At 52.2% G+C, this 12,139-nt stretch overlaps 2 non-coding genes across 2 annotated transcripts; both read right to left on the bottom strand.

Annotated features, from left to right (window-relative positions):
• Positions 1-2,217: 2,217 nt before the first annotated feature.
• TRNASTOP-UCA (transfer RNA opal suppressor (anticodon UCA)) lies at positions 2,218-2,304 on the bottom strand. The gene has a single exon. It is a non-coding gene; the product is annotated as a tRNA-Sec (tRNA).
• Positions 2,305-5,886: 3,582 nt separating this feature from the next.
• TRNASTOP-UCA (transfer RNA opal suppressor (anticodon UCA)) lies at positions 5,887-5,973 on the bottom strand. Its single transcript has one exon. It is a non-coding gene; the product is annotated as a tRNA-Sec (tRNA).
• Positions 5,974-12,139: the final 6,166 nt, after the last annotated feature.

The following is a 12,139-nucleotide window of genomic DNA, read 5'->3' on the forward strand; positions in this document are numbered from 1 at the left end:
GGATCCGAAAGGCCCCTGCCACTGGTGCTGGCTTCACTTTGTATACCGCTCCGGTACCGCCGGGCCACCACCCGTCCGCGGTCCTTTCGGCAACCTCTGGTCAGCCGCTCCTGCGGACAGTCACCGCCGTCTGCTGACCTTGCTGTCTCAGTCCGGGGCACACACCCGGACCAGCTTCAGGCTTTACAAACTGTCACTTTTCTGTCACTACTCTCACTGTCCTCCTTTACCACTTCCTTCTACTTCCTCCTCCTTAACTCATCTCCTCAACTCCTCTGCCTGGTTTTCCCGCCTCCAGGGCTGTGAACTCCTCGGTGGGCGGAGCGAACCGCCTGGCCCACCCCCTGGTGTGGACATCAGCCCCTGGAGGAAGGCAACAAGGATTTTAGGTTAGCCTTGGTGTTCCTAACTGGGGTGTAGGGTGTGGTGGTGTTATGATCTGTGACCCCTGGCTTGCCCAGGGCGTCACAAAAACATCTGAACTGCAAGCCTGTGTCTGTTTGCCCTGTCGGCCCGGCACCTCATCCACAAACACCATAGACTTTACCAAGCACCAAAGGTTGCCCCGGGGTACCCACTCTACCTGTGGAGAGCAAGAAACACCTTAGCTGCCATAACATCAGCCCCGGAGGTCCCTTCCAGCAGCTGCGGCTCCATAGCTCCAAATTACCAGAAGGTGGCATCACGAATCTTATATAAACTTTAACACTATCATCACCCCCAATACCGCCACATTAACTGACTCCACCACGGTCATGGAATCGGGCCCTGCCACCGCTGACTACCCCGGCCCGACACCGAGTCACCTAAGGCCCTGTGGTGGGCGAGTCAGTTGGTGTTGGTCTGTGGTCCTTTCCTTGGCACCTGTTTCTCTGGTTGGACCCTCGAGCATAAAACTCTTTGGGTCCCCCTCACCCATGTAGCTAATGGAGTGAGCTTGGTCTCAGGGTTCATGCGTAGGATTTCTTTGGACTGTATTGGGAAAGTCCTATCCCATCGGTGTGCTAGTACCCCGATTTTAGAGCAGGTTGGGGATGACACTTGAAGTCTTCACCCCCGTCGGGTAAATTACCGGGACACGTGAAGCAACTTCCCGGCCTAGGGTCCTCGTACCCCGTCTTGCCCTGGCCCCTGCCCGGAGATGGCTCAAGGCCGCTGGCTGCCCTCCACGGCAGTCGGTGCCCCTTGACACGATCCCTTGCGACCGGGGTTCCAGCTCCTACCAGGCCCACACCAACGTCTGCCACCCAGTAGACTTCAGGAGCCCTGCTCCGGACTGGTGACCTCTGTCTCCCAGAGAGTCACCTTCACCTCCTTCTCCTTCCACTCCTGTTTCACACTCTCTGTCACTTTCTCACTTTCTCCTACCAACCCCCCATGTAGGTGGCTCTATTCCCTTCAGGCCCCCCAATGGTGTGTCTAGTGGGTACAGTGTAAAGCATTCCTATTATTTTGATTGGCTAAGCTGTTAGCAACACCAAAGGACCAGGACCTGTAACCAAGAAGGGTGGATACTGTGCAGAAGGGCAGATTGCACAATACCCTGTGATGACCTGATAGGCCAGGGAGTCACATTTCCTCTGCTCGGCTCTGATCTCCTCTGCTCAGCTTCTGACTAGACAGCTCAGCTCCAGTCTCTGCTGCTCATCTCCTGTCTCCAAAGCTTGGCTCGTCTCTACTGTTTGGTCCGATTCACCACTCCTCGACTTCTGTTTCTGCTGCTTTGCTCCTCTTACCATTTATCTGCTCCTGTCCCCGCTTCTTGGCTCCTGTCTCTGCTGCTCAGCTCCTCTTTCCGCTGCTTGGCTACTCTGCTTCTGTTTCTGATACTCGGTTCTTTTCTCTTTTCCTCTGCTTCTGTCTCTGTTCTTTGGATCCTGTCTCCGCTACTTTCCTTCTGATCTTCTGCAGCGGTGACTACTATCTCAGATGACGGCACAGTCATATCTCCTGCTGCAGGAGGATTGTGCCGTCTCCTTACAGACAGCACCGGATCGGGGATCTTCTTCTTCTTCTTCCCGTTTCTGTGAACTGGTTACAACCTAAGACCCGGATCCAGCTGAATCCCACCCCTGGATCAGTCTGATGAAAAAACTACATTGTGCTGCAGAAATCGTCATCCGACCATAACTTACATTTTCCCATTGCCCATAAAAGGTTAATTCTTGATATTCCGCCATAATGAAAGACTCTGCCCAAAATGTGAGAGACGCGGAGCGCCCAGAGGGTGGAATCGAACCACTCTGTCCTTAAACAGCTGCAGGTTTGAAGCCAGCACCCCAGACCACTGAGGATCATCTGGGCAGGAGATTTGTGATTACCGGATCCTATTTATGGGCGACTCTGCAGTCACAAGTGCAGTTACGGAGATTATTAATATTTCATTATTTATTATTTAGGGAAATGTGAAAATCAATGTGAGAAATATCAGGAGATAATTGCTCTGAATCTCTGGCTCCGATCACGGCTGGATATCGCTGTGGAGCATTTCCATAGTATCTGCATATAAGATGGCAGCAATGCATTGTGGGAGATGACGGAGCATCGGCTCCTGTCTTCATTTCTCTACTCCTGTCCCTGCTTCTCAGCTTCTGTTTGCTGCTCGGCTCCTGTCTCTGCTGTTCGGCTCCTGTCTCTGCTGCTCGGCTCAGGTTTCCACTACTCAGCTCCTCTCTCTGCTGCTCAACTGTTTTGCTTCTGTCTCTGTTACTCAACTCTTTTCTCTGCTAATTGACTCCTGTCTCCGCTGCTCGGCTCCAGAATCCGCTGCTCAGCTCCTGTCTCCACTGCTTGACTTCTGGCCAGGCTGCTTGGTATCTGTCCCTACTTCTTGGCTTTTGTCTCCATTGCTTGGATTCTGGCTTTGCTGCTTAGCTCTTGTCTCTGCTATTCGGCTTCTGTCTCCTCATCTCAACTCCTATTAATGTACCGCCCCCGTGCCAGCGGCCGAGCCGCTCGGATCCAGAGCCGCGGTGGCTCGAGGGGTCTCCAGACCCGGGGGTTCGCGCGGACAATAGAATTTAAAGAAGGGGTTATATATACAGGGAAGTTAGAAGTTCGTTACGCCACCCACGGTGCATGGTAATGTGGAATACCACCGCTGCTGCTGGGGAGCCCGGTGGCGGTGGTATAGCAGCAGGATATTTAAACCCTCCGTGGGTAGGGGGTTTGTGCCCCGGGGCCCATTGGGATGTTGCAGAAGGGGGGATGCCGTTGGGGATAGGAAGAGGGTGTTTTCAGTGTACTCAGTCTAGGAATAACAACACCGACAGCTTGTAAACCAGAATTCTGAGCACCGCTGCAGCTTGGAGGGAGCACGCATGGATCCAAGCCCTTGATGTTGTGTGGCGCCCCTGAGGCTTCCGTCGCCACAGAGATATTGCACCTCAGCCAGAGGTGTGATGTCCCATCCTGGGTAAGAATGAGGTCATATGCCGGTCCACAGACTAAACTTGCACACACCAATTGGTAGGCATACACTGGGTCAGGGATAGTGGCAGCAACCCCCATAGATGTATTCATGGGGACGTAAGTCCCATTTCTGGTCCCAATAGTGTGGGTGGGGCCTAGTCAGTGGGTGTGTGGGAGGAGTCAGAAAGAGAGAGTAGATGAGGGAACCAGGAAGTTCAAGTTCAGTCAGTCTGTCAGTAGGAGCAGAGGAGTGAAGTCTAGAGTGAGAGAGGGAGGTAGTTACCTGAGGAGAGAGTGACAGAAGGAAGTTCCTGGTGGAGATCCTGGGGTCTAGGTAGGCCCAGGTGACACCGAAAGAAAGAAAGGATTCCAGGGCCACGGAAGGGCATATTGGCTCGTGGCCTGTTCCACTCGAAGATCGGATGGAGGGATCTGGCTGCATTCGGCGACAATCCCCAGACAGAGGGAAGAAAGACAATTCCTCAAAAGTAACACCGAAGGCCTAGGGTGGTTGCAAGCGCCCAGGGACACAACCTGCCACAGATCCCCGGTGAAGGGGGCAAGATACATCTGCGGTTAGCCCCCTTTGTACAGGCCCTGTGGTAGAGGCCAAGACCAGCTCAGCTAAAACAGTCAAGGCTAAGAAGACAGTCAGGAAAGAGACACATGAGGGGTGCACCGGTATTGACCTCTGAACTACCCAGGATCGGCAGCAGCCCCTGACAGCGGATCCTGGCACGTCGTGGGCAACCGGTCCGCGGCCGAATTGAACTGAACAATGAGTAAAACATCTGAACTGCAAGCCTGTGTCTGTTCCTTTATACCGCCCTGTCGGCCCGGCACCTCGTCCACAAACACCATAGACTTTACCAAGCACCAAAGGTTGCCCCGGGGTACCCGCTCTACCTGTGGAGAGCAAGAAACACCTTAGCTGCCATAACATCAGCCCCGGAGGTCCCTTCCAGCAGCTGCGGCTCCATAGCTCCAAATTACCAGAAGGTGGCGTCACGAATCTTATATAAACTTTAACACTATCATCACACCTAATACCGCCACATTAACTGACTCCACCAGGGTCACGGAATCGGGCCCTGCCACCGCTGGATATCGCTGTGGAGCATTTCCATAGTATCTGCATGTAAGCCGGCAGCAATGCATTGTGGGAGATGAGGGAGCATCGGAGCCTCTCACCTCCCCGGTGCCGGACTGACCCTGGAGCTGTAGTGACATCCGGATACAGATTACACCTGTGTGACCTGTGATCTGCGGTCAGGGAATGATGGAGTTTACAGAATAAAAATCTCATAATGTTCAGACTTGTAATGAACAAGTAACGCTGCAGTGTAAAGCATGGAGGAGGGACTAACCAGTAGTGTCTTTGTAAGAGACTAAACAAACTTCAGTATGGATATGTAGATTGCAGGTGGAAGATACATAGAGAAGAGGTGAATCCAAAGTGTCCACAGTGCAGTCATCTCCCATAATCCTCTGCAGGAGACTTTTATGCAAATTACTGCAATGAATGATGTTTCTTGCCGTCATCTTGTATGAGCAGAAGTGAGAAAATAACGAGGAGAGAAGATTAATATTTATTTCATATTAATAGCAAAAGAATTTTTTTTAAAGATAAATGTCGTCTCCCTGATCTTACCGTTATTAACAAGATTGGTAATAAATATGAGTCCAGTGTGGCTGGTGTGGCCCGGTGTGGCCCTCACTAGTCTGCGGTGCGGCCCTCACAGCTGCAGCTGTCTAGGGTCAGAGGGTCTCAATCCCCCTTTGTCTGCACCTGATGTATTAGGAGGTGATATAATATCATTGAATGTTTCGTTTTCTGTACACAGCTCCCGTGCAGATCTATGTGTGTTATAGCACAAGCACATGAGCTCAGGGGGTCACCAGCGCCTGGAGCAGAGCAGATAATGTAGCCCCCCACCCACTAATAATGCCCCGAGTGACCCCTTAAAGTGTTTTTCTCATTTTCATAGATGGGTATTGTCGGATAGAGCTTGTAAATACAATCACTTTTACAATTTACTGTTTAGTAAAATTTGCAGCCGTTCTTGAGATATTAATACTTTTCTTTTGTTTACAGCTCGTTGCCTAGGAGACCGACCACCGCTGCTTTCCAGCTTATAAACACTGCGCTGAAGCTGGCGGGATTAGGAGGTGACAGCGCGCGCCAGCTACAAAATAGAGATTAGTGGCTCACTAGCTAAAGGCCTGTAAGCTCTGTGTGCGTTCTGCTGTCCGGCAGCGGTGGTCAGTCTCCATGGCAACAAGCTATAAACAAAAGTGTTAATATCTCATGAACGACTAAAAATTTTAACAAACAGTAAATTGCAAATTTGCTTTTCTTTACGAGCTCTGTCTGATAACATCCAGTTATAAAAAAAGGAAAAACCCTTTAACGCAAATACTTCCTGGTACAGAAAGTATTACCGCTTCCAAAAGTAATAATGTACAGACACGGAGCGCCCAGAAGGTGGAATTGAACCACTCTGTCTCTAGACAGCTGCAGGTGTGAAGCCGGCACCCCAGACCACTGAGGATCATCTGGGCAGGAGATCTGTGATCACCGGATCCTATTTATGGACGACTCATGAGTCACAAGTGAAGTTACGGAGATTATTAATATTTCATTATTTATTATTTAGGGAAATGTGAAAATCAATGTAAGAAATATCAGGAGATAATTGCTCTGAATCTCTGGCTCCGATCACGACTGGGTATCTCTGTGGAGCATTTCCATAGTATCTGCAAATAAGATGACAGCAATGCATTGTGGGAGATGATGGAGCATTGGCTCCTGTCTTCATTTCTCTGCTCTTGTCCCTGCTTCTCAGCTTCTGTGTTTGCTGCTCGGCTCCTGTCTCTGCTGCTCGGCTCCTGTCTCTGCTGCACGGCTCCTGTCTCTGCTGCTCGGCTTCTGTCTCCGCTGCTCGGCTCAGGTCTCCACTACTCAGCTCCTCTCTCTGCTGCTCAACTGTTTTGCTTCTGTCTCCATTACTCAACTCTTTTCTCTGCTAATTGCCTCCTGTCTCCGCTGCTCGGCTCCAGAATCCGCTGCTCACCTCCTGTCTCCATGACATTTCCAGGAGGGATTTTCCGGTCGTTGATTCCTATATTATTCCAAATTACCATTACCCGGTATCAATAATACACGGACACTGCTTGCGACTTGGTAAAAAATGGCCACAGCAGCCCTTTATTGCCTATTGTTTACACACTAACACAAGGGGGCGCCGTCCAACGGGCGTCCCCAACATTTAACAATAGGTAATACCATAATAATAATAATACAGTACGTAATACAATACGTAACCCTGGGTAGGCCCGGTCCAGAAACCACCTTCCACCACCAAAACATGATCCCTGGCCGCAACACACACCGGGCCGGAGATGAGGTATGAATCACCTACGGATCAATACCCCCCACCTTGCAGGACCCATGCCTGAAAGATCCTTGTAACCGGAGCCACTATATCCTACAAGTGACTCTCCAATCAAATAACATTATCCGTTAAACCGCCTCTGGACCAGACCTACCCCCGCCATAAGTCCGGTCCAGAAGCCATACTCCATCACCAGAACACAATCCCTGGCCGCAACACACCGACCCAGAGATACGAGGCATTAATCACCTACGGATCAATACCCCAACCTTGCAGGACCCCATGCCTGCAAGATCCCTGTAACCAAAGCCACGGTATTCCGCAAGTGACTCTTCAATCACACAAACCGTCAGAAAAACACGATCCCTGGCCGCAACACACCGACCCAGAGATGGGGGCATTAATCACGTACGGATTAAAACCCCCCCAAGAAGCATCAAGTATCAACCGTGTCTCAAAACCTTACATTCCTCTTTACCTCCAACTCAATATTATCCCCGGCTGCAACCTCCAGCCCAGAGATATGAGGCATCAATCACCTACGGATCAATCCCCCATGTGCGTAACAGTAACTGTGACCTCAAAAACCTTAAAGCCCGTTAGCGACTTTAATCCAACAACATCCCCGGCTGCAACCAGCCCAGAGATAAGAGGTATTAATCACCTACGGATCAAAACCCCTATGCCTTGCAGAACCACGTGCTTGCACTGCACTTGGATCCAGAACCATGACCCCAACCAGTGACTCCTCCTGCGATTACCATTTCACCAAAATGGATCACTGACCATAACAATGGTCTCATATTTAAATGAGGTAAAAGTCACCAAAGGAGTAATACCCTTACCCAAACCAAAAACACCCGTACTTTCAATTACCTATCACCTGGGGCACTGTAGCCACCTGTGACTCCCTGGCAACCATCAACTCCTTAATATATAATCCTTGGCAACAATCCTGACCCATATATAAGGCATTGATCACCAACGGAGCAATACCTCCTCCCTGCAGACAACCTTGTACCTGCAGGTCACCAGTAACCGGAGCCACTGTACCTTCCCCAGTGGCTCTCCATCCAAACACCTGCAACAATTAGAGCTCCTCTGGACCAGACCTACCCCCGCTGCTGTGACAAAGGACATAATCCCCATTATTTATGCTGATCATCCACATATACATCATACACATCATATACATATACATATATTCCCACATTACCCCCATCTTATTCACCCACTTACAAGAATCCCAAATGACAATATACATCACAATCCACATAGAAATCTCTTTTCTTTCGTTTTTTTTTTTTATTATTATTTTATACACGACACTTTCTCCAATCCTTTCTTTTCTCATTTTTTTTTTTTTTGTTGTTGTAATGGCTCTTAAAATTGAATAATTATACATGCATATAAACACACCAATAATAACAATACACAATAGAAGGGAGGGTGGGTGGGAAGCTGTCATCCAGGAAATGCAAGAGGAGGTAATTGACTCCCACCTCCTATTATATACACCATAAAGCTCCCTCCTTTCCTTCCACCACACTCCACCCCCTAACCAATCACCTTCTTTTCCTCATTGCTAAACGAACCAACACTGTTTAACCCCATCAACTCCCTACCCTCCGGGCTGTCATGTCGCCCCTACACCCTCTGGGTTCCATGGCTTTCTCTGCTTGACTTCTGGCTAGGCTGCTTGGCATCTGTCTCTACTTCTCGGCTTTTGTCTCCATTGCTTGGATTCTGGCTTTGCTGCTTAGCTCCTGTCTCTGCTATTCGGCTTCTGTCTCCTCATCTCAACTCCTATTAATGTACCGCCCCCGTGCCAGCGGCCGAGCCGCTCGGATCCAGAGCCGCAGTGGCTCGAGGGGTCTCCGGACCCGGGGGTTCGCGTGGACACTAGAGTTTAAAGAAAGGGGTATATATACAGGGAAGTTAGAAGTTCGTGACGGCACCCACGGTGCGTGGTAATGTGGAATACCATCGCTGCTGCTGGGGAGCCCGGTGGCGGTGGTATAGCAGCAGGATATTTAAACCCTCCGTGGGTAGGGGCTTTGTGCCCCGGGGCCCATTGGGATGTTGCAGAAGGGGGGATGCCGTTGGGGATAGGAAGAGGGTCTTTTCAGTGTACTCAGTCTGGGAATAACAACACCGACAGCTTGTAAACCAGAATTCTGAGCACCGCTGCAGCTTGGAGGGAGCACGCATGGATCCGTGCCCTTGGTGTTGTGTGGCGCCCCTGAGGCTTCCATCGCCACAGAGATATTGCACCTCAACCAGAGGTGTGATGTCCCATCCTGGGTAAGAATGAGGTCATATGCCGGTCCACAGACTAAACTTGCACACACCAATTGGTAGGCATACACTGGGTCAGGGATAGTGGCAGCAACCCCCATAGATGTATTCATGGGGCCGTAAGTCCTATTTCTGGTCCCAATAGTGTGGGTGTGGCCTAGTCAGTGGGTGTGTGGGAGGAGTCAGAATGAGAGAGTAGATGAGGGAACCAGGAATTTCAAGTTCAGTCAGTCTGTCAGTAGGAGCAGAGGAGTGAAGTCTAGAGGGAGAGAGGGAGGTAGTTACCTCAGGAGAGAGTGACAGAAGGAAGTTCCTGGTGGAGATCCTGGGGTCTAGGTAGGCCCAGGTGACACCTAAAAAAAGAAAGAAAGGATTCCAGGGCCACGGAAGGGCATATTGGCTCGTGGCTTGTTCCACTGGAAGATCGGGTGGAGGGATCTGGCTACTTTCGGGGACGATCCCCAGACAGAGGGAAGAAAAACAATTCCTCAAAAGTAACACCAAAGGCCTAGGGTGGTTGCAAGCGCCCAGGGCCACAACCTGCCACAGATCCCCGGTGAAGGGGGCAAGATACTGTGGCGCCCTGGACAAGCCAGGACGTCACAGGTACTGCAACAACACACCCCACACCCCGGTTAGGCACATCATTCACACACACAAATCCTTGTTGCCTCCCTCTAGGGGCTGATGTCCACACCAGGTGGGGCGTAGCCAGGCGGTTGGCTCCACCCACCGAGGAGTTCACAGTCCTGGAGGCGGGAAAGGACAGTAGTTGAGTAGGAGAACAGTTAGGGAGAGTGAAGTGGAAGGAGTGAAATGGTAGTTGAGGAGCAGACTGACCGTGTCCGGGTACATGGCCCGGGCACCCAAGAGCAAGGTTGGCAGACGGTGGTGACCGTCTGCAGGCGAGGCCATTTGACGCACAACCGTGAGGACCGGGGACGGGCGGTGGCCCGCCGGTACCGAACCGGGGAGCGAAGAGAAGCCAGCACCATTCGGCAGGGCCTACGGACCCCAACCAGGCTTGGAGTCGCCGTTAAACCGGTCAAATCCGTCAGCGACGGGAACCTTCGGGGTTCCTCACCAGTAAAGACCCGACTGAAGGCAACCGCTCAACCGTGAAGGGAAATACAGCTACCGCCACAGCTAGAGTTGCCAGGGCCAGAGCCTGCGGGCAAAAAGGGGCTCCTCTGGCAAATACACCGCTGGGGAGCGGGTTACCGGTGGGAAGCCATCAGAGCCGACAACACATCACAGGTGCAGGGAGAGACAGTCGCCGCCAATCTACCGGGAGTGACCATCGCAGCCGGAGGCGTGACCCATCCATCCAGCCGTTTGTTTTACCAGAGACTCCGTTTACGTTATTGGCTGACTGAGTACCACCGTGCCGCCTGGCACTGCGCTGCTGCCACCGCGACCCTGCACCTTGCCAAACCCCGTCATCCATTTTCCAGTCACCATCACCGGGCCCCGGGACCACCAAAAACCCCCTACCCACGGAGGGGAGAGAAACATCTCGACTGCTCCCTGTCATCACTACCGGGATCCCCATCCAGAGCAGCGGTGGTGCCCCAACCTCACCACAACCGTGGGTGGCGTCACGGACTGACTTCCCAAACCCTAGAAACTATTCCCCTTTCACTCACGGGCGAGGAGCGCCGCTCAAGTCCCCGGATCCGGCCCACCGCTCAAGCCACCGAGCAGCAGCAGCATCCGGACCCGAGCCGCGAGCGCGGTCGAGCAGCGCACCCCCCGCCCGCGACCCTGGACTAGCCAGGGGCCACAATACAACTGCGGTTAGCCCCCTTTGTACAGGCCCTGTGGTAGAGGCCAAGACCCGCTCAGCTTAAACAGTCAAGGCTAAGAAGACAGTCAGAAAAGAGACACAGGAGGGGTGCACCGGTATTGACCTCTGAACTACCCAGGATCGGCAGCGGCCCCTGACAGCGGATCCTGGCCCGCCGTAGGCAACCGATCCACGGCCGAATTGAACTGAACAGTGAGTAAAACATCTGAACTGCAAGCCTGTGTCTGTTCCTTTATACCGCCCTGTTGGCTCGGCACCTCGTCCACAAACACCATAGACTTTACCAAGCACCAAAGGTTGCCCCGGGGTACCCGCTCTACCTGTGGAGAGCAAGAAACACCTCAGCTGCCATAACATCAGCCCCGGAGGTCCCTTCCAGTAGCTGTGGCTCCATAGCTCCAAATTACCAGAAGGTGGCGTCATGAATCTTATATAAACTTTAACACCATCATCACCCCCAATACCGCCACATTAACTGACTCCACCAGGGTCATGGAATCGGGCCTTGCCACCGCTGACTACCCCGGCCCGACACCGAGTCACCTAAGGCCCTGTGGTGGGCGAGTCAGTTGCTGTTGGTCTGTGGTCCTTTCCTTGGCACCTGTTTCTCTAGTTGGACCCTCGAGCATAAAACTCTTCGGGTCCCCCTCACCCGTGTAGCTAATGGAGTGAGCTTGCTCTCAGGGTTCATGCGTACGATTTCTTTGGACTGTATTGGGAAACTCCTATCCCATCGGTGCGCTAGTACCCTGATTTTGGAGCAGGTTGGGGATGACACTTGAAGTCTTCCCCCCTGCCAGGTAAATTTCCGGGACGCGTGAAGCTACTTCCCAGCCTAGGGTCCACGTACCCCGTCTTGTCCTGGCCCCTGCCCGGAGATGGCTCAAGGCCGCCGGCTGCCCTCCATGGCAGTCGGTGCCCCTTGACACGATTCCTTGCGACCGGGGTTCCAGCTCCTACCAGGCCCACACCAACGTCTGCCACCCAGTAGACTTCAGGAGCCCTGCTCCGGACCGGTGACCTCTCTCTCCCAGAGAGTCACCTTCACCTCCTTCTCCTTCCACTCGTGTTTCACGCTCTCTGTCACTTTCTCACTTTCTCCTACCAACCCCCCATGTGGGCGGCTCTATTCCCTTCAGGCCCCCCAATGGTGTGTCTGGTGGGTACAGTGTAAAGTGTTCCTAGGATTTTGATTGGCTAAGCTGTTAGCAACACCATAGGACCAGGA

The sequence above is a fragment of the Anomaloglossus baeobatrachus genome, chromosome 6, assembly GCF_048569485.1.
Source record: "Anomaloglossus baeobatrachus isolate aAnoBae1 chromosome 6, aAnoBae1.hap1, whole genome shotgun sequence".
Classification (NCBI taxonomy): Eukaryota; Metazoa; Chordata; class Amphibia; order Anura; family Aromobatidae; genus Anomaloglossus; species Anomaloglossus baeobatrachus.